Source organism: Lithobates pipiens, unplaced genomic scaffold (genome assembly GCF_037356315.1).
Source record: "Lithobates pipiens isolate NorthernLeopardFrog02 unplaced genomic scaffold, aLitPip1_a1.2 Scaffold_16, whole genome shotgun sequence".
NCBI classification, from domain to species: Eukaryota; Metazoa; Chordata; class Amphibia; order Anura; family Ranidae; genus Lithobates; species Lithobates pipiens.
The window spans coordinates 241,698,568-241,723,271 of record NW_027507748.1 but is presented as its reverse complement, the minus strand read 5'-3'; the positions used below and the strand labels follow the sequence as shown (position 1 = coordinate 241,723,271).

The following is a 24,704-nucleotide window of genomic DNA, read 5'->3' as shown; positions in this document are numbered from 1 at the left end:
CCCTCCCCCCGTGTCCCCACCATATCTGCACCCCCCCATGTCAACACCATACCTGTTCCCCCCCTCCCTGTGTCACCACCATACCTGTTGCCCCCCTCCCTGTGTCACCACCATACCTGTTCCCCCCACCCCCGTGTCAACACCATACCTGTTTCCCCCATGTCACCACCATACCCTTTTCCCCTCTCCCTCGTGTCACCACCATACTTGCTTCCCCCCCTCGGCCCCATGTAACCACCATAACCTGCAACCTCTCCCCCCATATCACCACCATACCTGCAGCCCCCTCCCCCCATATCACCACCATACCTGCCCCCCTCCCCCATGTCATCACCATACCTGTTCTCCTCATGTCACCACTATACCTGCACCCCCTCCCCCCATATCACCACCATACCTGCAGCCCCCTCCCCCCATGTCACCAACATACATGCCCCCCCACCCCCATGTCATCACCATACCTGTTCCCCCCGTGTCATCACCATACCTGTCCCCCCCATGTCACCACCATACCTGCACCCCCTCCCCCATGTCAACACCATGCCTGCACCCACCTCCTCCCCATGTCAAAACTGTACCTGCACCCGCCTCCCCCCCAAGTCAACACCATGCCTGCATCCCCCTCCCCCATGCCTGCACCCCCTCCCCTAAATCACCACCAAGCCTGCACCCCCTCCCCCAAGTCACCACCATGCCTGCACCCCCTCCAGCCTAGTCACCACCATGCCTGCACCCCTCAGGTCACCATTATGCCTAAACCCCAAATCACCTCCATGCCTCCACTCTTCCCCATGTCAGCCTGTAACACCCCAAGTCATCATGCCTTCACCCACACACCTCTCCCCCCTTGTCATCAATGTAGCTAGACTGCAGCCAACACTCCGTCTGATTTGAGGTACTTCGCTGGGGACACATGATGTAAGAGGCACTCCACTGGGGACACCTGATATAAGAGGCACTCCACTGGGGACACCTGATGTAAGAGGCACTCCACTGGGGACACCTGATGTAAGAGGCACTCCGCTGGGGACACTTGATGTAAGAGGTACTGTACTGGGGGCACCTGATGTAAGAGGTACTGTACTGGGGACACCTGATGTAAGAGGCTCTCCACTAGGGATACCTGATGTAAGAGGTACTGTCCTGGGGACACCTGATGTAAGGAGGCACTCCGCTGGGAATGCCTGATGTAAGGAGGGACTCTGCTGGGGGCATCTGATGTAAGGACGAACTCTGCTGGGGGCACCTGATGGCATCTGGTGGCAGATGACATGGCAGGTGTCACACTCAGGGTTCCTACTGATTCTGATTATGGTGAGTTGAATGATTTCATTTTATATTACAATGTAATAATAGAAATAATGCACTTCAATCATCCTGACACCATGACAACCATGTGTCGGGATGATTGAAGCACTAACACCAGGTGTTTAGAGTATCTTTATCTGCTGATTGTTAAACTCTGGAATACACATTCCTATTGTGGTGTGGGAACTGGGGCTTCTGTCCCTCCATCCCTCTCCCTCTACCCCCTTTCCCTCTCCATCCTTCATTCATCTCAAACTCCCACCACACCCGTTTGAGCCACGCCCATTGAAGCAACGCCCACTATTTCTCGTAAACCAATCCCATTTTTTGGTGATTCGCACGGCAATTTTTTTATTTCCCCTATGCCACGCCTACAAACGCATGCCCTGCCCCCTAATTATAGTGTGACTCCGCCTACAACCAAAAACGTGTCCCAATTTTTTTTTTACAATGTTGGCAACTATACGGCCTGTGTGCATGAGACCTAATACATATTCCTGCTCTCCCTTTGACATTAGGTGGTATTCAGGTGGGGTTTGCCTTACTGTAGGGTCTGGTGTGAATATGTATTCAAGGCTCCTAATTGCGCACAATGTATTTTATTGTGCATTATTATCAGTGCAGACAAGTAGTGAGTGGCAGCAGTAGTTCTGAAGATAAGCTCTGGAGCCTAGGAGGCCGCATGACTGGGGGGATGCTGTTGTTAGTGCAACAGGAAGCTGAATGTAGGAAGGGGAGTTGTGAGCTGAGCGATTAAAGAGGAAGTAAACCCTGATGAGTTTACTTCCTCTTTTTTTCCCTGCAAAGGTAAAGCATAATGGACTACTATGCATCGCATAGTAGCCCATTATGTGTCACTTACCTGACACAGGAGCCAGCGAAGTCGCCGCTGTCCCCTGTAGTCCGCCGCATCCATCTTGCTGGTGGCGTCTCGCAGCTCCGCCACTGTCATTCGGCGAAGCCGCGATGACGTCACTCCCGCGCATGCGCACGGGAGTCGCCAAATGCGGCAGCTCCATTCTTGGAACTGCCGCGTTCAGTGCGCCTGCGCGCCGCTGTCTACGCTCCCGTATTGTCCCGTTTTCGGGCAAATATCTCCTAAACCATATAGGTTTAGGAGATATTGCTTGGACCTACAGGTAAGCCTTAATCTAGGCTTACCTGTAGGTCAAAGTGGTTTGTAAGGGTTTACAACCACTTTAAGGGGCTGTCTTACAGTTCAATTAACTCGCAGAGGGGGCGGGGGCTTGTGCAGTCAGAGCAGCAGTAAGAGAGGTAACACACAGTTTTTTACACACAAGACGTTTTTTACACACAGGACATTTTTTTCTGTGTTGCCTCTCCATGAAGAACTAAGAGCAGCAGGAAGAGAAATAACGCACAGAACAGTTTTTTTTACATGCAGGACAGTTTTTTCTGTGTTGTCTCTCCATGGAGAACTTAGATAGGATCTTAGAGCAGCTCTGCTCTCGGCCGTGGTCCACGTGGCCGAGTGGTTTGCAGCGCAACTGGCCAAGCTACTGCCGGAGTCTGGGGGAGGTAGGTCGGGTCCGCCATCCCCCTCCCACGCTACGTGTGCAGAGGTCGCGGCCTCTGGCGCGCCTTAGTCCAGACACAGCACCTAGGCTGAGCCAGCGAGCAGGGAGCCTGATCCCGGATCCTCCACCACCACAGGCCAAGTGCCATGCCCTGGAATCCCCACCACAGACACGACCCGGCCAGGAGATATTAGTCTCCATCCCCATTCAGGTACGCAGGGACAGTGGAGCAAGCACAGGTGGCAAAACGTGCAGGGCCTTCCTCCCTGCACGGGCCGCCAGGTGGGGGAGGAATGCCGGAGCTGGCACAGGCTACCACCTTAGGGTGGCAGCAGCCATCGCTGGGTGAAGTGGAGTTCTAGTGGCAGAGGACGGCGGGCACAGAACAGCAGCTGCTGGCAAGCAGAGGGCCCTGCGGGGGAGGTCGTGGCAGAAAACCGGGTCAGAAGGAGGGCCTCTGGAGGTGTATCCAGCATGGGAGCATCTGGCCCATGCGGCTTCTACAGCGTTCCCTGCTGAGCAGGAGGACCAGCGATCTGAAGGCAAACTGACAAATTCTGACTCGTATGCGCCAGGAACGGCGGTGGGCCTGTCTGGGCCTCTACAGGGATCTGGAGTGGCGGCTGCTCGGTCGGTTTCCCCTGGGCAGCCTGGTAAGTCCTATTCTGTTTCTTCTCCTTTAACTACACCTGTTGCTATGTTGTCTGTGTCTCCCCCTCGCCTACCACTTTCTGCCTCCTCCTCAGGGGTTGCAGATGGGAACGGGCAGTGATGTGTTGCTGCAGCAAATAATGGCGACTTTGTTGGCAGGTTGCAAAGAGCTGGTAAGTGCAGTGCTTCAGCACCGGTCACTGACACGATTTCACCGACGGCAGCATGGGTGGTCGGGGGATGGGCGACCGGTTACCTCCCACCCATCTGCTGCTCCTTCAACAGACACAGTGGGTTATCAGCCCCCCCCCCGGTAGGCATGGGGGTGGTGGTGGCGATGTCCGGGCCTTTGCAGGGGAGTTTGGGGGTGGGTGCCACCCCCCCGTACAGCAGTCTCGGACGCAAGTTCGGGGACGGGTTCTGCTCTCCCAGAAGTGGCCGGTACTTCCAAGGTGAGTTCATGCTGTGATGTGTATGTTGTTACAAGGGCCCGCTGGGCACTCACTTAAAAGCGGAGGTAAGGGAAAGGATCTGGAAGGGTGACTACATGGAGATCTTTTTGCTGCTGCAGAAGTTGAGAAGTTTCATCTAGATAAGGTAAGGATGAGGATAAGGATATAAGGATGAGGCAAAAAGGAAGATGAGGAAAAGAGGCGGTATTGTCTTATTCCACGGATGTTTTCAAACTGGATGCAAGCATTCAATATCTTAGCTAGCATCATTGGGGAAAAGGCGCCAGAACATTGTTCGGCCCTGTTTTGTTATCTTGATTCTGGTAGCGAGGCTCAATGGGTGTATGGGGGTGTAGCGTGGCTGCGCTACAATGAGTAATTCAGGCAAAGAAAGGCAGCGAGACCAACATTGCATTGGGACCACAAGGACATTGGTTTATGGATGAAGCTCATGACGCAAGCCAGAGTCGCGCCGTAGCCCTTTCATGGGGGGGGGGGGCAGGGGTGCACAAGCCTCATCACCATCGACTATTAAGCGCAAGGAGTTCTGTTGGCAGTTCAACGAGGGCACTTGCACGTTTGGAGGATCATGTTTTAAACACGAAAGTTCAGGATGTGGGGGTGCACATCCCCGGCCTAAATGCTTAAAAAAAAAACAGGCGATGCTGGAAAAAGAGAAGCCGTCAGTGAAAGTGTAAAAAATGGCCCCATACCTAAGTAAGTATCCTAATAGGGAGGTGGTGAGGATGTTGTGATTGGGCTTTAAGGAGGGTTTCCTCACTCCCAGTGAATTGGCGGAAGTCCACCCCTGTCGCGGCCAGCCTGTAGTCAGCGTATGATTGGTTTCTGGTAAACTGCGGAAGGAAGTTGCATTGGGCAGGATGGCAGACCCATTCAGGGTACCGCCATTGGGTGACTTAGTGGTTGTGGGTGGTACCCAAGCATGAACCGAGTCAGTTCCGGCTCATTCATCACCTCTCCTACCCGAAAGAAGGATCGGTGAATGATGCAATTGATCCGGCGCTGTGCTCAGTGTCTTATGCTTCCTTTGATGAGGCAGTACGGTGGGTACAGCGGTTTGGTAGGGGAACGCTTATGGCAAAGACTGACATTGAGTCAGCCTTTCGTCTGTTGCCGGTTCATCCGTATAGCGTCGGTTACTGGGTTGTAGGGATGAGCCGAACACCCCCCCATTCAGTTCGCACCAGAACTTGCGAACAGGCAAAAAATTTGTTTGAACACATGAACACCGTTAAAGTCTATGGGACACGGAAATGAATAATCCAAAGTGCTAATTTTAAAGGCTTATATGCATGGTATTGTCATAAAAAGTGTTTGAGGACATGGGTCCTGCCCCAGGGGACATGTATCAATGCAAAAAAAAGTTTTAAAAACTGTCCTTTTTTTCGGGAGCAGTGATTTTAATAATGCTTAAAGTGAAACAATAAAAGTGTATTATTCCTTTAAATCTCATACCTGGGGGATGTCTATAGTATGCCTGTAAAGGGGCGCATGTTTCCCGTGTTTAGAACACTCTGACAGCAAAATGACATTTCTAAAGGAAAAAAAAGTCATTTAAAACGACTCGCAGCTATAATATTAGACTAGATTATACTAGAATTGTCGGTCCGCAATATACCTAAAATTTCATTAATAAAAATGCCATGGAGATTTCCCCGCAGGGGAACCCCAAACCAAAATTAAAAAAAAAATGTGTGGGGGTCCCCCTAAATTCAGTACCAAGCCCTTCAGGTCTGGTATGGATTTTAAGGGGAACCCCGCACCAAAATTTTAATAAAAATGGCGTGGGGTCCCCCCAAAAATCCATACCAGACCCTTAGCTGAGCATGCAACCTGGCAGGTAGCAGGAAAAGAGCGGGGACGAGAGAGCGCCCGCCCCTGAACCGTACCAGGCCACATGCCCTCAACATTGGGAGGGTGCTTTGAGGTAGTCCCTCAATGCACCTTGTCCCCATGTTGATGGGGAGAAGGGCCTCATCCCCACAACCCTTGCCAGGTGGTTGTGAGGGTCTGCGGGCGGGGGGCTTATCAGAATCTGGAAGTTCCTTTTAACAAGGGGACCCCCAGATCCTGCCCCCCCTGTGTGAATTGGTAAAAGGGTTAAAAAGTACAAAAGAGTTTTTGACAAGTCCTTTATTAAATTCTTCTTCTTTGTGCTTCTTTCATCTTCTTTCTTCTGGTCTTCCTTCGGTGTTGTTCTTCTCCATCTTCTTCTTCTCCATCTTCTTCTTTCTCCACTCTTCTTGTCCCGCATCTTGCTCCGGCTTCTTCTCTGTGCCGTCTGCACGATCTGCCTCTGTGGGACTCTTCAGCAGTGTGATGCTTTGCTTCTTCTGAGGAAGAAGAAGATGAAGAAGAAGATGAAATAGAAGATGAAATAGAAGATGGAGAAGAAGGTGAAGAAGAAGAACAACACCGAAGGAAGACCAGAACCTTTTTGTCAAATTTTTTGTGAAACGGTAGGGGTACATTTGTACCCCATTACCAATTCGCACAGGGGGGCTGGATCTGGGGGTCCCCTTGTTAAAGGGGGCTTCCAGATTCTGATAAGTCCCCTGCCCGCAGACCCCCACAACCACCGGGCAAGGGTTGTGGGGATGAGGCCCTTCTCCCCATCAACATGGGGACAAGGTGCTTTGAGGGGCTACCTCAAAGCACCCTCCCAATGTTGAGGGCATATGGCCTGGTATGGTTCATGAGGGGGAGGGGCGCTCTCTCACCCCCCCCCCCGCTTTTCCTGCGGCCTGCCAGGTTGCGTGCTCAGATAAGGGTCTGGTATGGAATCTAGGGGGATCCCCACAAATTTATTTTTACATTTTGGCTCGGGGTTCCCCTGTGGGGAAATCCCCATGGTATTTTTTATCAATGAACGTTTACGTGTATTGCGGACCAACAAGTCATTATAGCCACGAGTAGTTTTAAATTACTTTTTTTCCTTTAGAAATGTGATTTTGCTGTCAGACTGTTCTAAACACAGGAAACATGTGCCCCTTTACAGGCATACTATAGACACCCCCCAGGTACAAAACTTAAAGGAATATTACACTTTTATTGTTTCATTTTAAGCATTATTAAAACACTCCTCCCGAAAAAAGGGCAGATTTTAAAACGTTCTTTTGCATTGATACATGTCCACTGGGGTAGGACCCGGGTCCCCAAACACTTTTTATGACAATACCATGCATATAGGCCTTTAAAATTAGCACTTTTGATTATTTATGTTCTTGTCTAATGGGCTTTAACAGTGTTTGCATGTTCGAACAAATTTTTTGCCTGTTCGCATATTCTGGTGCGATCCGAACGGGGGGGTGTTCGGTTCATCCCTAGTCAGGACACCTCAGCTTGGCATTGCATGCTATTAAGCTTATGATCTACCAAAACCATAAGATCAATCTACATTATTGATCCATTATTTATTCCCCCAGCTGTACTCCCCCTAGTATGTATGATGCATGCATATTCTTAGCCCCCAAGTGCATACATTCAAATTTATCAACATTAAACCTCATTTGCCACCTAGTTTCCCAATTACACAGTGCATTGAGGTTGGCTTGTAAGTTGGAGACATCCTGTAAGGACTTTTTTCCACAGCATATTTTGGTGTCATCTGCAAAGACTGAAATGACACTTCTGATCTTAGACCCTATATAATTTATAAATATATTAAAAAGTAAGGGTCCCAACACTGAACCATGGGGCACACCACTGATAACCTTAAACCATTCAGAGCATAAATCATTAAAGAGGAAGTAAACCCTGATGGGTTTACTTCCTCTTTTTTTCCCTGCAAAGGTAAAGCATAATGGACTACTATGCATCGCATAGTAGCTCATTATGTGTCACTTACCTGACACAGGAGCCAGCGAAGTCGCCGCTGATCCCTGTAGTCCGCCGCATCCATGTTGCTGGTGGCGTCTCGCAGCTCCGACGAATCACAGCGGCGAAGCCGCGATGACGTCACTCCCGCGCATGCGCACGGGAGTCGCGTCTCGCAGCTCCGCCGCTGCCACTCGGCGAAGCCGCGATGACGTCACTCCCGCGCATGCGCACGGGAGTCGACAAATTAGGCAAATCCATTCATGGATTTGCCGCATTTAGTGCGCCTGCGCGCCGCTGTCTACGGCGCATGCGCCGTAGACAGCGGTGCCCATTTTCGGCCAAATATCTCCTAAACCATATAGGTTTAGGAGATATTGCTTGGACCTACAGGTAAGCCTTAATCTAGGCTTACCTGTAGGTCCAAGTTGTTTGGAAGGGTTTACTTCCTCTTTAACTACTACTCTCTAAATTGTCTTTTAGTAGTTTTCTATTCATTTACAAACGGATTTTTCCAAGCCTGTAGACTTTACATTACACATTAGCCGTGTGTGGAGAACTGACTCAAACGCTTTTGCAAAAATACAAGTATACCACAGCCACCTCTCTGTCCAAGGTTTTACTTGCCTCCTCATGAAAATAAATCCGGTTTATTTGACAACTTCTGTCTTTCATGAATCCATGCTGTCTGTTGCTAAAAATATTTTTTTGCAGCAAGGACTCATCTATGTGGTCTTTTTTAAACTCTCTGGTATCTTCCAAACTATAGAAGTTAAACTAACATGTCTATAGTTACTTGGTAAAGACTTTGATCCCTTTTTAAATATAGGCAGCATGTTGGCTCTACGCCAATCCAGTGGTACAATTCCGGTAATTAAAGAGTCCCTAAAATTAGAAACAATGGCTTTGAAATGACAGAGCTCAATTCTTTTAGAATTTGTTGGTGGATGCCATCTGTTCCAGGTGCTTTAACCACCTTTATTCTTCCTAAATATTTCTGGACCATATCACTTTTGAACCATTGTGGATCATTTGGGGCTATGTCAATACCATCCCCATTATGGACATGAGCTCCCCATACTCCTTTGGGTACACAGAGCTGAAAAAAGTATTTAATAAATTTGCCTTTTCTTTGTCCCTTGTCACCTACTCTAGATTATTTTGTAAAGGGCCTACATGCTCAGACCTGACCTTTTTACTATGAATATATTTGAAGTATTTTTTGAGGTTTCTCCTACTATCTTTTGCAATCTGTTGTTCGTTTTGAATTTTTGCATCCTTGATTTTCTTTTTACATATTCTGTTATATTCGTTGTAAAATTAAAATGATGATAGTGTTCCTTAATTTTTATATATTTTAAAAGCTATTTTCTTATTATTTATAGCTTTTTTAACTTTGGCTGTGAGACACATAGTTTTTATTTTTAGCCTTTAAAACTTATTGCCCATGGGAATATATTTTGCAGTGAGTTTGCATACAGTCTTTGAAAAATTCCCATTTATGTTCTGTGTTCATTGATGCCAATATTTCCTCCCAGTCTAAGACTTGGAGTGCAGCCCTCAATTTGCACTCTTAAAGTTACGTGTATTTATATTTCCAGTATGAGCTTCTTGCTTACAGCTAAAATTTAAATGAAATCATGTAAGTCATGTCATGTCACTGCTAGCCAGTTGTTATTTTATATTAACATTCGTAATAAGCTCTGCATGGTGTGATATTACCAGGTCCAGCCGACCGTTATTCCTAATCAGGGCCTCAATAAACTGGATCATAAAATTGTCTTGTAGTAGGTTTATACATTTTTGCCCTTTAAACTGTCGCAGCAGAGCCATTACTCCAGTCAATTTATAGGTAGTTAAAAACCCCTATTATTATCACTGCCCCAACCCTTGCAGCTCTTTCTATCTGTGCAAGGAGCTGAGTATCCACCTCCTCATTAGCACTGGGAGGTCTATAACAAACTCCAAATGCTAACCTTTGTAGTATGCACACCCATGTACAGTTCCGCCCATAATGCTTCAGACTCATCACATTCTCCATCAACTAGGTCCACTTTCACACTCGCTTTGAGATCACTTCTCACATAGAGACAGACACCACCATAGCTCTGTTTGACCCTGTCTTTCTGAAAGAGAGTATAGCCAGGAAAATTAATAGCCCAGTCATGTGAAGAATGAAGCCAAGATTTCAACAATACTAATTAAATCATAGTTCCCTTCATGCAACAAAGCTTCCAACTCACCTAATTTGCTTGGCAGACTTCTGGCATTGGTGAACAAAAACTTGAATTCAATGTCACATTTTAAACACTTATTTTGCATTATTTTTATTTAAGTACAAATAGTACCATTTCCGATGGTTGTTTGTAACATGGGAACCTTCATCACCTGCCAAAGCCCTCTCCCCCCTTTCCCCCTTCTACCCACCAATAGGGGCTGATACCTATTCCCCTATAGTAAAACAAAGTGACTGGAATCGGGACTGAGCCTCTTGTTTGGAATGCAGCAGCTTTGCAATACAGCTCTGTTTTGTGAATTACAGCTTAAGGCGGTTGTTCGTGCATTTTCTGATATTCAAGAACTCAGAGACTTAATGACTATATGGCTCCCATGAATTATACTCCTCCCCTGGAGGGGATGAAAATCAGTGGGGATTCGAGCATTAACTGGGAAACTTTCAATCTAAACCTCATGGCAGAGCAGCAAGAGAATGTTACAGCCATTTGAAACGCACTGGAAGCTTCTTTCAAACATACTAAAAATGTCATTAATGAAAGATATGTGTTTGGATGCTGTAAACAAGAAGAGGGAGATTCTCTTGATAACTTTTTTACACGCTTGAGAAAAAAGGCGGCGACTTGGGAATATGGTACTCTAAAAGATGAATTAATAGGGGACAAAATTGTTCTTGGTATAGCTTGTGAGATCACACGCAGATGTCTTCTAAGAGAGCACAACTTAACCTTAAATCAGAACCACTGAAATGTGCCGTCCTGCAGAGCTCACTGACAGACGTCTGCAAGTTATGGAGCAGGACAGACAGCAGACAGACAGCATAAACATTGCAATGCAGCGACACCACATGAGCAAACAGCAGCAACAATGCCGTCCATCCAGCACAAATGCTGCCAACCCTACAGAATGCAAATATTGTGGGACTGTGCTTCAATGAACTAACGAGCAGTGCCCAGCCTATGAAAAGTCTTATAGGTCTTGTGGATGAGCAAACCATTTTGCTAACGTATGTTTGTTTGTCTAGTAAGAAACAGCCTCCATAGGAAAAATACACAATGTGGAGGACACATCTGCATGTGAGGAAAAGCCACATACTGCTGAAGTGATTAACAGCAGTGAATTGATCAGCGCTGTGCAATGCATAGGAAAGAAATGGTTTGTCACTTTAAAATGAAATAATAAGCATCAATCCTGCTAGCTCCATTCAGGAGCAACGTTTGATGCATTGTACTGTATTGAGACAAAATGATGTTAGCACCTGAAGCACATCAAATGCCAAGTGACACCAAACTGAAGTTGTACTCAGGTGAGATTATTAAATATTTAGGACTCTTCAGGATCAAATGTGTAATTCGTGGACTCACACACAAGCTAGAGTTTGAAAGTGTGGAGGCCTGCCAAATGCCACTGTTATCTGGCTCAACCTGTGAGCATCTAGGGCTGATGCATTTCTTCATCCCCGCAGAGCTTAACATGGTGGACAATCAATTCAAAGGCCCCTTGAGAAAATGACAGCTATTACAGGAAAAAAGGGTAGCTACAGGTGTATACTGTGCTGGAGGCACACAACACCCACTTTAACTCCTGCAGATGCCTGTATTAGAGAACACCAGCAATAAAGGGTAGATACAGGTGTATACTGTGCTGGAGGCACACAACACCCACTTTAACTCCTGCAGATGCCTGCATTAGAGAACACCAGCAATAAAGGGTAGCTATAGGTGTATAATGTGCTGGATGCACACAACACCCACTTTAACTCCTGCAGATGCTTTCATTAGAGAACACCAGCAATAAAGGGTAGATACAGGTGTATACTGTGCTGGAGGCACACAACACCCACTTTAACTCCTGCAGATGCCTGTATTAGAGAACACAATCAAAGGCATGACTGTTCATGCTTGTTGATGCCCAGGGATGCATTTTTACAATGTAAGTTGGATACTGCAAGTAGCTACATGACAACTTTCTGAACTCCCTGGGGCAGGAAAAGGTGTCTCAAACTGCCTTTTGGAGTATCAGTTGCACCAGAGGTGTATCAACATAAACAACGTGAACTATTGGCTGGACTCAATGGTATTTAACCAATTGCTGATGACATAATTATGGTAGGCTGTGGGGATATGGATGGAGAAGCAGAGCAAGATCATTAAGGCAAACTTCTAGAATTGATTAATCATTGTAGGCAGGTGAAACTAAGACTTGGCAAGAAAAAACTGCAATTCAAGATCAAAGAGGTCGGCTTCTATGGACATATACTATTTTTGGAGGGTTTGAAGGCTGACCCAGAAAAAATCAGGGCTATACTTAATATGCCACAGCCATCTAATGTGAAATCCCTGTAGCACTTTATAGGATTTGTTACCTATTTAGCAAAACTCCTACCACATCTCTCAGAGGTTTGTGAGCCGTTGAGAAGGCTTCTGGCCAAGGATGCAATTTGACATTTGCTTCCTAAGCATGATAATGCAGAGAAGGAAATCAAATGTTTGGTCACAGATACACCTTTCCTACAATTATGTTACAAACCTGTAACTATTCAAAGTAATGCGTGCAAAAGTGGACTTGGGTGTTGCTTATTGCAAGCTGGCCAACCTATCGCATTTGCTTTAAGGGCACTGACCCCTACTAAGCAAAACTATGCCCAAATCCAAAAGGAATGTCTGAGCATTGTGTTTGCCTGCCAGCATTTTCATTACTACCTCAGTAGTCAGGACGAGATCACAGCAGAAACTGACCATAAGCCTCTGATATCTATTTTCAAGAAACCCCTTTTGTGTTCACCCAAACGCCCACAGAGCTTGTTGCTCACATTACAAAACGAATGCCTAAATGTCTATAAATCTGGACCTGAAATGTACATTAGTGACACTATTAGCAGAGCTACAGCAGCAGTCTGCTTCTGCAAAGTTCAACAGGACCTGGATGTCCTGTCACAGATCAATCATTCAGACTAACTATCTAAATGTCACAGACCAGCGTTTGCTTCGGATGAAAATAGCACAAAGAAATTGGAGAGTTTACAAGCAATTATGAATGGCTGGCCAGATTCAAAGGCAGAGGTGCCATTAGAGAATATTGTACTTTCAGAGATGAAATCGGCATTTGGGATGGCATACTTGACAAGGGGCCAAGAGTCATCATTCCTAAATCTCTAAGATCAGATATGTTGACAAGCATTCATGCAAGTTACATTGGTGGTAAAGCATGCTATAGGCAGGCATGAGATACCATATACTGACCCAACATGCAAAATGAGATTAGAGACTTTGTTAGCTGTTGCTCAGCATGCAATGAATATGCACAGGCACAACCGAAAAAAAAAAACATGATGTTACATGTACTGCCCAACCAGCCTTGGCAAATTGTAAGCATGGATTTACTGAATTATGCTGGCCAATATTTGCTACTGATTGTGGATCACTATTTTGACTTTTGGGAGATTGAGCACCTTCCTGACCTGTCTGCTGAAACTACAATCCAGCGTTGTAAAGTACAGTTTGCACATTATGGCCTGCAGGATAATGGACCCTTAATTTGCATGTGAACAATTCAGATGGTTCTTTACAGTTTGGGGGTTTGATCATCTTACCACATCGAGACAGCACCCACAAGCTAATGGCGAGGCAGAATCAGCTGCAAAGATAGTAAAGAATCCTGGCAAGAAGTCCAAATATGATGGTAACGACCCGTGGAAAGCCATTCTACATTGGAGAAACACACCAAATGAAGGCACTAACAGTAGTCCTGCATAGCACCTGTGGCAAACAAATTGATGAACCTTGTGTGGTTACAGGTATACTGGAGAAACAGCGACGTAGGAAACAGAACAGAGGACCTGACCCCTCGTGACCAAGATCGGCAGCGGTTGACGCAGGAGACCAGTGTGGTGTGAGAGGGATGGGAGACCAGAGGACCGGACCAGAGGACCGGACCCCCGTGACAGAGAGTGGCAGCGGGTGACCCAGGAGACCAGCATGGTGTGAGAGGGAGTGAGGGAGGGGAGACCAGAGGGCCAGACCCCCCTGTGACCAAGAGCGGCAGCGGGTAACCCAGCGAACTGAACCTGACATCGTGGTGGGGGAGAGGGAGTAACTAGGGGCAGTAATTACCACACAGAGGAGGCAGGAGGAAATACAACAGGATCGTGAGGTGGAAGGCTGACCGAAAGAGGCAGTGAGTATGTGAACTGCCGAGTGGGAGTGTGACAGAAGGAATAGAGGAGCGCCAGGACTGAAGGTCTGACTGACCGACTGCTGCTAGTGTCAGATTACAAGTGGCTGAGCAGAGACAAATAAAAGTTATTTTTTGACTGACTGTATATTTGGAGTAAAAAATAAAATAAATATCTGCGCTAAAATAAACCCCAGTAACATACAGCAGCTATGCACTATGTGTGCATGCAGCTGATAGCAGCTACAAATAAACTCTGCGCCACTTACTAAAATACCTTGTGATACTGATTGTGAGTACTCTAATTATCAAACTAATATTGTGATCATTTTATAGCTGCTCCCTAGAAAGGATTTATAGTAAGAAACCTAATTTGCTGGGATTTGGTGACAATAGGGGTGCTTATTAAAAAAAAGAGGAAAAACTTCATATCTTAGACATTACATTAAATGAGTGAAAAATACTACAATAACACCCATACGTGATTAGAGTGGTGTACCAACCCATTAAACATACAATAATAAACAAAAAACAATTGCAAAAATAAATAATTATATAGTCCCAATTAGATACTGTAAAAAAATATTTCATCTAAATACATTTTCCAGAATAGGGATGGCCGAACGGTTCGCCCGGCAATCGTTTCGCGGCAAATTTCGGCTGTTCGCGGTCCGCCCGATCGGAGGACTATTGCCGCTGTTCACCCGGAGGACTTCCGTGTTTACTGTGTAAAAGAACTTTGACCTATGATGACACATCCATCATGTGGTACAGGACAGCCAATTGAGACATTACAGCACATGGACACTTGGACATTCCCCCTAACTTATAAATAGACCCGATCCGGTGGCCATTTTACATTCTTTCATGTGTCACTATAGGGAGAGGTTGCTGTGTGGAGCAGGGAGAGACTGCAGTGACCCAAATCGCTAGCTATTAGGTCCACAAAAGTTCTTTTAAGGACTGGTATGGTATAGATGTTAGGTGTAGTTCAGGATATAGGTTTGAGGCACTGCTATTCAAGTCATTGTTGCAGCAGCCTGTCTTTTGTCAGTGTAGAGAGAGGGACAGGACGCTGTGTGCAGCAGGGACAGTCAGTTTAATCATTAGCTGTTACTATTAGGTCCACAAAAGTCCTTTTCAGGACTGGTATGGTAAAGTAGTACAGGATATAGTTTTGAGTGCTATTCAAGTTATTGTTGCAGCAGCCTGTGTTTTGTCAGTTTAAATAGGGACAGGCAGGAAGCTGTGTGTGGCAGTGAGGGACAGTCAGTTTAATCAGTAGCTGTTACTATTAGGTCCACAAAAGTTCTTTTCAGGACTGGTATTGTAATAGGCTTGTACACGTATAATATTCTCTCTTCCAAATATAGAAAGAATATTATACTTGACTGCTGCCCTTCTGCTGCAGTAGTCCTTTATGAGTATAGGGACTGAGGTACAGTCTGCTAATCCCAACCTACTAGTTCCACAAAGGTCCTTATAAGGACTGGTAAGGTATAGTGTACTACAGTACATAGGGTTGAGTGAGGTACAGTCTTCTATTCCTTAAGGACTGGTATAGGTCCACAATATATAGGGTTGAGGTGCACTACTGCTGACTGCTGCCCTATACTGCAGCAGTCCTTTATCAGTATAGCGACTGAGGTACAGTCTGCTAATCCCAACCTACTAGTTCCACAAAGGTCCTTATAGGACTGGTAAGGTATAGTATACTACAGTACATAGGGTTGAGTGAGGTACAGTCTGCTATTCCTTAAGGACTGGTATAGGTCCACAATATATAGGGTTGAGGTGCACTACTGCTGACTGCTGCCCTATACTGCAGCAGTCCTTTATCAGTATAGGGACTGAGGTACAGTCTGCTAATCATAACCTACTAGTTCCACAAAGGTCCTTATAAGGACTGGTAAGGTATAGTGTACTACAGTACATAGGGTTGAGTGAGGTACAGTCTGCTATTCCTTAAGGACTGGCATAGGTCCACAATATATAGGGTTGAGGTCCACTACTGCTGACTGCTGCCCTATACTGCAGCAGTCCTTTATCAGTATAGGGACTGAGGTACAGTCTGCTAATCACAACCTATTAGTTCCACAAAGGTCCTTATAAGGACTGGTAAGGTATAGGGTACTACAGTACATAGGGTTGAGTGAGGTACAGTCTGCTATTCCTTAAGGACTGGTATAGGTCCACAATATATAGGGTTGACGTGCACTACTGCTGACTGCAGCCCTATACTGCAGCAGTCCTTTATCAGTATAGGGACTGGGGTTCAGTCTGCTAATCACAACCTACTAGTTCCACAAAGGTCCTTATAAGGACTGGTAAGGTATAGTGTACTACAGTACATAGGGTTGAGTGAGGTACAGTCTGCTATTCCTTAAGGACTGGTATAGGTCCACAATATATAGGGTTGAGGTGCACTACTGCTGACTGCTGCCCTATACTGCAGCAGTCCTTTATCAGTATAGGGACTGAGGTACAGTCTGCTAATCACAACCTACTAGTTCCACAAAGGTCCTTATAAGGACTGGTAAGGTATAGTGTACTACAGTACATAGGGTTGAGTGAGGTACAGTCTGCTATTCCTTAAGGACTGGTATAGGTCCACAATATATAGGGTTGAGGTGCACTACTGCTGACTGCTGCCCTATTCTGCAGCAGTCCTTTATCAGTATAGGGACTGAGGTACAGTCTGCTAATCACAACCTACTAGTTCCACAAAGGTCCTTATAAGGACTGGTAAGGTATAGTGTACTACAGTACATAGGGTTGAGTGAGGTACAGTCTGCTATTCCTTAAGGACTGGTATAGGTCCACAATATATAGGGTTGAGGTGCACTACTGCTGACTGCTGCCCTATTCTGCAGCAGTCCTTTATCAGTATAGGGACTGAGAGTTTTGTCACAGGGTAATTTAAAAAATGACAGGCAGAGGAAGAGGCAGGCCCTTCGGCAGGGGTGTTAGGGGTAGGGCAGGAGCAACAGGCTTGAGCCAAAGTAGGAAGTTGCAGAAGGTGCGTTCAATTACTTTAAAGGACGCACTAGACTTGGTTGAGTGGCTCACTCAGCCTTAGCCCTTGTACACACGGTCCGAGAATCTGTCGGAATGAGTCTTATCGGACCGTGTCGTCAGATAATCCGACTGTGTGTGGTATGCATCAGACTGATTCCGTCCGAATCTCCGTCCGACCCAATTTTCCAACATGTTGGAAAGATTTCCCGACCAACTGGGCCTAATCCGATCATGTGTAGAGCATTTTCATCGGACCAAGTGCCACGCATGCTCACATTCAATTTCCGACACGGAAGCGCTCGTTCAGGTAAAAAAACTGCTCGTAAGCGATATAGCACATATAGCACATTCGTCACGATGCAATGTTAAAAAATCAGTCGTCAAGCGCATTCTCTTGTTCTTTACAATGCTGCAAGAACCAACTTCTTTTGATGCTCATCACACACACTTCTCCCGAACGGATTTCATTACTCTTTTTTAACCATTTCAGCAATACAATTTTATTTTAAGTCACATCTACACAATGTTTTTTTTGTTTGTTTTTTTTGGATGTTTTTTTTGGGGGGGGGGGGGGATTCCCTAAAAATCTCCTTTAATGACACTGGTCATTTATCCTTTTTTTTTACTTTTTATTTTTGGGTGTAAACAACAACATTATTGTATTTTTTAGATTTTCTTTTTCTTTTTTAATCTACAGGAGGTTGTTTAGTGTTGGTACCCCTTGTTCTTTAGTTCACTTTGTATTTTGGAAATGTACCTGCCTGCTCACAAATAAACTCTACTTTTTGAAGGAAAACACATTACACAAGTATTTCATCAAACAAAAATAAAATGTATTTTGTTTGCTCGAAAATAAAACTAGGAACGCAGCACTGGAGAAACTTCTTAACTTTGGTGCAGCCTTTGGCCCCCAGGGCAGACATGACTAAATGAGATATAAAAAAATTGGTGGCCTGAGGAGTAGATATCTCAGGGAGAGAAGTCTGCTCCTGAAGTCCTAGAGAGCAGGAAATTCAGATGCCATTTCTGTCCCCAGGATGGTGATCTTGAAGAGGCTGCATCTTCTGGCACACCAGACTCATCCCAGGCGATCACTCTCTGGTCTTCCTTTGGGACTTCCCACCAGGCATCCTTCCAGGCTGTGGCTGGGCTCCTGTAGCTGGGGCAGGAGGAGAAGGAGGGCGTTGGTGGACCTCCTGGCTGCCACTTGCCACAGCCTCCCCCCGACTGAGGTCTTCCTGTGTATGAAAAGGGGACATAGTTTTAGTTTTTTGATCATCAATCACAACATTTTGTGCTCCTGGCTTTTGCTATTTGACTGTTACCAAATAGAACAGACTATCATTCTGACACCAGCATTTTTCTTTCCCGTCCCAATCATTTTTGGTCACTACTGTCTATTGAGATGTAAACCACTTGGAAAAATCTCAACTTACTGATCAATAAGAACATCTAGTTAACATCATTAAATGTAACACAAGAAATATGTTCAACAATGCGATACCTGTCTCAAGCTTGGCCCCACCACATGGTGCTGCCTGGAAGGCCCAGGTTGGTCATCAGAAGCCTCAGCTGGGGGTGAAGGATGCCTTGGAGGAAGCATGGAGAGTGGTGGCCTGGGTGGTGGCCTGGGTACCCCTTGGTCTACCAGAAAATGCAGCCTGTCAAAGTGCACCATCCTGGGGTAATAAACAGCATCTGGATCTCCTGCTCCCAAGGACTCCAGGTGCTTCTTTCTCTCCCTGAAATATGTAAGCTTCATGGCCACAATTTAGCAATTCAAATATGTCATGTCTGCCGTGGGGACCCTGATCTGCACCAAAGCAAGCAGTTTCTCCAGTGCTGCGTTCCTCTTTGATCTGTCATTTTAAAATTTGTTGTGGAACTGCCACAGGCAGGGCATCTCCATGTAGAGCTTGAGGAATAGCCCCATAAAGTTGGCATTGTTGAATGGGTCAATTTTTTCTGCAAGACACAACACAAGACAAACCCTCAAATACTAATAATGCAATTAAAATCCCTCCTAATCTTGTCCCAACAGCAGCATAGATACAAGCAGTCTAGTCTAGTGAAGCACAAAGTTAAAAATGTTACCTTCGTTTCCATGTTCGCCACGTCCGTGACTCACACTCTCCTCCCAGATCGTACGGACGATACACATACACAGCTTTGCGTTCACAGGCAGATCAGTGGCTAACGCCACTCAATTTGACAGTTGGTAAAGTGGTGTGTGACAACAGTGCCAATCTGCTTAGCGCATTGAAACAGGGCAAAATTACGCACGTGCCATGCATGGCACACGTCTTAAACTTGGTCGTGCAGCGATTCGTTGTCGAATACCCTGGGGTCCAGGACATCTTGCGGCAGGCAAGGACAGGTAAGAAGTGTCATAATAACAAAATGGAAGAATAGCAAGAAAATGAATGTATTAAAAAAATCAAAATAGCATTTGAAAGTATTGAGGCCCTTACACTACATGCTTTGGTGAATTGTTCCATAAATGTTATCATGAAAAAGGTATTTAGAGTGTGTATTGGGTTGGGTCAAGTCATCAGATAGAAGATTGCTATCAGCTGAGGTAACATTTGGGGAGAGGGGGGTTACTAATGAGTTTGGCACAACTCCAAAAAACAATAAAAAGGTCACTTTGCATGAATTGAAGCACACACATCACATTTGTAGAGATTTTAGGGGGTGTTTAGGGGAAAGCAATACTATGGAGCTGACAAAAGACATTGTCAAGTGACTAGACTATAGTTTTAGGGGCCAAGAAGAGCATGGTGGGGAAGTTAGTGAGGCAAATCTGCATGAGGACAAAGGGGCAGAGCATATGAATTAGAGCATATTGCAATGATGGTATTTGGGGAATGAGGAAAGAAATGCAAGACATTAGCAATCATGAAATACATAGAATGTGATGTTGAAGGGTTAAAACTTAGCATAATATAGTCCTTCTGCAGGAGCTGAATGATGGCAGAACAGGTCTCTGGAATAATGATCCCCAGAGCCTGGGGGGAGATGCCTGTAGAGAACTTGAGGTCCTGAAGGCTTCTCCCTGTCGGCAAGTAGCGCAACGTGGCGATGAGCCTCTGCTCCAGAGTGATGGCTTGCTGCATGCAGGTATCCTGCCTGGTGATATAAGGTGACAGCAAAGCCAGCAGACAGTGAAAAACGGGGTCTGTCATCCTGAGAATAATCCAGAAATGATCAGGATTATTCTCACGGATCTCACGGAGCAAAGGCATGTGGGAGAACTGGTGACGCTGGCGCAACCAATTCTTGGTTGTCCAAACATGTTTCATCTACGTACTCATCGTACAGTTTGTGCTGTGCAGGGGTTCTTACTTTGACTTTGACACAAGCCCTTTGGCTTATGTCAAAGTCAAAGTAAGAACCCCTGCACAGCACAAACTGTACGATGAGTACGTAGATGAAACATGTTTTGAAAACGGTCGGCTGGTCAGAACGGACACCAGAAAGCAACGCTAAACAGCAAGGCATTAAAGGACGACCTGAGTAGCAGAAGCAAGCAGACAATAAAAAATGCCTTTCAAAGTGTACTATACCAAGATAGAGTCCACAATGAGAAGCAAATACTTAATGACTGCATGCACTGATTATCAGATACGCAAAGACAAGCAGAAACTGAAGAGCAGTAGCGATCTGAATCACTAATCTGAAAAGCGCGAATCGTCTTTCACCAAACTTCTACTAAAACACGAAATCAGCAGAAGGAGCCCAAAGGGTGCCGGACGTGGTGCTGAACTTCCTTTTTCTAGTCCCGCCGTACACGGCTTACGTCACCGTGTTCTTGGCAACTGCGAAATCAGACAACTTGGCCCGACCGTGTGTATGCAACAGTTTCGGACACAATCCGTCGGACTAAATCCGACGGGCAAAATCCGACGGATTTGGTTGGCAAAATCTCCGACTGTGTGTATGTGGGCTTACTCTTCTGCACCCTCCTCATCCTCTCGATCTGCACCCTCTTCTTCACTCTCTGTTATGTGCACCCCCAAAGACACTACCACCAACAACACCACCACCACCACATACCTTCCGCTTGAGTCACAGGAATTATTTTCCGTTCCATATCAAGACATTTCTGATGCGCAGCCACTTTTGGAATTGGATCAGGAAGAGGAGGTAGCAACAACCGCCACTCAGCAGTCTGATGACAGTACCCAGATCAGCCCAAGGAGGAGGTTGGTCCCCGGTGTTGCTGCCTACTCCGAGATCTCTACTTATAGCGGTGGGGAAGGTGACGTCGATGATGACGTGCCTAGTGATGTCACGTGGGTGCCCACAAGAGAGGAAGAGGAGGGGAGTTCAGAGGGAGATATGGACCAGCAGATAGGGAGGAGAAGCAGGAATAACTTACATTGCTCAGGAGGGACAAAGCAGACTGCTAATGTATCAGGAGCGAGTCATCGACCATGTACGGTCACATCTGGCGCTCCCAGGACGCCGGCACATGGCTCCGCAGTGTGGGCTTTTTTTAATGTGTCCGCTGCTGACAATCTTTGCAGTCAACGCATTAGTCACGGTAAGCCCAACACTCACCTAGGGACGACCGCCTTAAGAAGGCACATGAGCAGCCATCACCGAGCCCAGTGGGAGCAACGGAACACACAAAGCCACACTCCAGGCTCTCACCGTCCAGCCTCGTCTTCTACTTCTCCTTCTCCTCTCTCCTCACAATTGTCCTCCACTCCACCTTCCATCACGCCAAGCTCACGTTTTTATGCAAAAAGGCAGGCTTCCGTGGGCCTAATGTTCGAGCGTAAAAAAATGATGACGCCGGATAACCCTCTTGCCCAACGGTTGACGGAAGGCTTGTCAGAACTGATAGCCCGCCAACTACTGCCATATAAACTGGTGGACTCGGAGGCCTTTCGAAAATTTGTGGCCATTGGAACACCACAATGGAAGGTCCCAGGAAGGAAGTATTTCTCACAGAAGGGCATCCCAGAGCTATATGGCCATGTTCAGCGGCAAGTGAATGTATCTCTGGCACACAGTGTCGGTGCCAAGATACATCTCACCACAGACACGTGGTCTAGCAAACACGGGCAGGGAAGGTATATCACTTTTACTGCCCACTGGGTGAACCTTCTGACGGCCGTCAAGCATGTAACCCGTGGCACCCATGTAGATTTGGTTTTACCGCCACGGATTGCATGCAGGCCTGGCTCTTCTTCTCCTCCTTCTCCTACTCCATCCTCCTCCCTCTCCTCCTTGGCTGACTCCTCCTTTTCCGCTGCTAACGTCTCTTCCGCTGCGCCGCCCAAGCTCCCCAGAACCTATTCGACATGCCAGGTGAGACGTTTCAACGCCATGCTGCGTTTGTTGTGCCTGGAAGCCAAGAGCCACACTGGCCCGGCACTCCTTTCAGCTTTGCGTTCACAGGCAGATCAGTGGCTAACGCCGCTCAATTTGACAGTTGGTAAAGTGGTGTGTGACAACAGTGCCAATCTGCTTAGCGCATTGAAACAGGGAAAAATTACGCACGTGCCATGCATGGCACACGTCTTAAACTTGGTCGTGCAGCGATTCGTTGTCGAATACCCTGGGGTCCAGGACATCTTGCGGCAGGCAAGGAAAATCTCGGCCCATTTCAGAAGATCTTACACGGCCATGGCTCGCCTTGCTGACATTCAGCGGCGACACAATCTGCCGGTCAGACGTCTTATTTGCGATTGCCCGACGCAATGGAACTCAACCTTCTATATGCTTGATAGGCTGCTCCAGCAAAAACGTGCAGTTAACGTCTACCTGTATGAACTCTGCGGCAGAACAGGTTCTGGGGAGCTGGGTTTTTTTTCACCGGGCCAGTGGCTGCTTATGCGCGACGCATGCAGACTTCTGCAGCCATTTGAGGAGATCACCAAACTGGTCAGTCGCAGCCATGGCGCCATCAGTGACATGGTACCTTATGCCTTCTTTATGGAGCATGCATTGCGTCGTGTCATTGATCAAGCTGTGGAGGAGCAGGAGCGGGAAGATGAGGAAGTCGCAATGCTGGATGAATTCCCAGGGGGGGCTACTCTATCTGAGACAAGTGAACAACAGGAGTCTGAAGAGGAGTCAGAGGAGGATGGTGCCGGGGCGGATGAGGAGGAGCAAGAAGAGCATGCTTTAAACCTTTCTGGGATCCCTGTTGTTGTGCGTGGATGGGGAGAGGAGAATGAAGAGGACGACATTATCCTGGATGATGACCAGGAGCCAGGCCACCACACTACTTCCAGTTTAGTGGAAATGGGGGACTTCATGCTCCAGTGTTTTAATAGGGACCCCTTTAACCCTATAAAAAGCATAAGGGTCAAGGACCAGTACTGGGTGGCAACGTACTTAGACCCCTGGTACAAATACAAAATGGCGGAAATGTTACCGCCGTCACAGAGGGCTGTCAGAATGGAGCACTTCCAGGCCTTGCTTCGAGAAATGCTGCATTCTGCTTTTGCGTGCGCTGGCAGAGGAGCAATTACCACTCCCAGAGAAGGAGTTGCGGGTACCAATCCAACAGCGCCTGCAAGAAGAGGCCGGTTTGAAGATGTGTTGGTGACTTCGGATATGAGGTCATTCTTTCAGCTGACCCATGGACAGGTGTCATCCGGATCCAGCATCAGGGAACGCCTAGACCGTCAGGTGTCCGACTACATCGGGTTAACGGCCGATGTGGACGCTCTGAGGAGTGATGAACCCCTGGACTACTGGGTGGGCAGGCTTGACCTCTGGCCAGAACTTGCCCAATTTGCAATCGAACTGTTGGCTTGCCCCTCATCCAGTGTCCTGTCCGAAAGGGGGATCGTGACCGATAAGCGTACTCGCCTACCTCACGACAGTGTTAACTACCTCACATTTCTAAAAATGAATGAGGCATGGATCTCGGAGGAATTCAACACATGTGACCAGTAGACCATGTATATGTCTATAAACTATTTTTTTAATCGAGCACATAGACCTTCTTTCTTCATTTGGCTCACTTCCTTGTCCAAAAAAAGCACACCGTACTATAAGCCCGTACCCTCCTGTTTGAAGAGATTGAGCGGTGTCATATTTCTACTGGGGCTGCTTATTATGAGGGGCTCCCACCATCCCTGTGCTGTGCTGACTTCCTCCTGGGGCCGTACCTCTGCTGTGCATATTATGAGGGGCTCCTACCATCCCTGTGCTATGCTCATTATGAGGGGCTCCCACCATCCCTGTGCTGTGCAGACTTCCTCCTGGGGCTGCTTATTATGAGGGGATCCCACCATTCCTGTGCTATGCTGACATCCTCCTGGGGCTGCTTATTATGAGGGGCCCCCACCATCCCTGTGCTGTGCTGACTTCCTCCTGGGGCTGTACTTCTGCTGTGCATATTATGAGGGGCTCCCACCATCCCTGTGCTATGCTCATTATGAGGGGCTCCCACCATCCCTGTGCTGGCTGACCTCCTCCTGGGGCTGCTTACGGTGCAGGTGTCAGTGCTGTATATCACGGTGCTGGT

General features: G+C 46.8%; 1 long non-coding RNA gene across 1 annotated transcript; it reads right to left on the bottom strand.

Annotated features, from left to right (window-relative positions):
* Window positions 1-18,023: 18,023 nt before the first annotated feature.
* LOC143984320 (uncharacterized) lies at window positions 18,024-18,963 on the bottom strand. Its single transcript, XR_013274792.1, has 2 exons — window positions 18,717-18,963; window positions 18,024-18,450 (listed from the first exon to the last, which is right to left on the bottom strand). It is a non-coding gene; the product is annotated as an uncharacterized LOC143984320 (long non-coding RNA).
* Window positions 18,964-24,704: the final 5,741 nt, after the last annotated feature.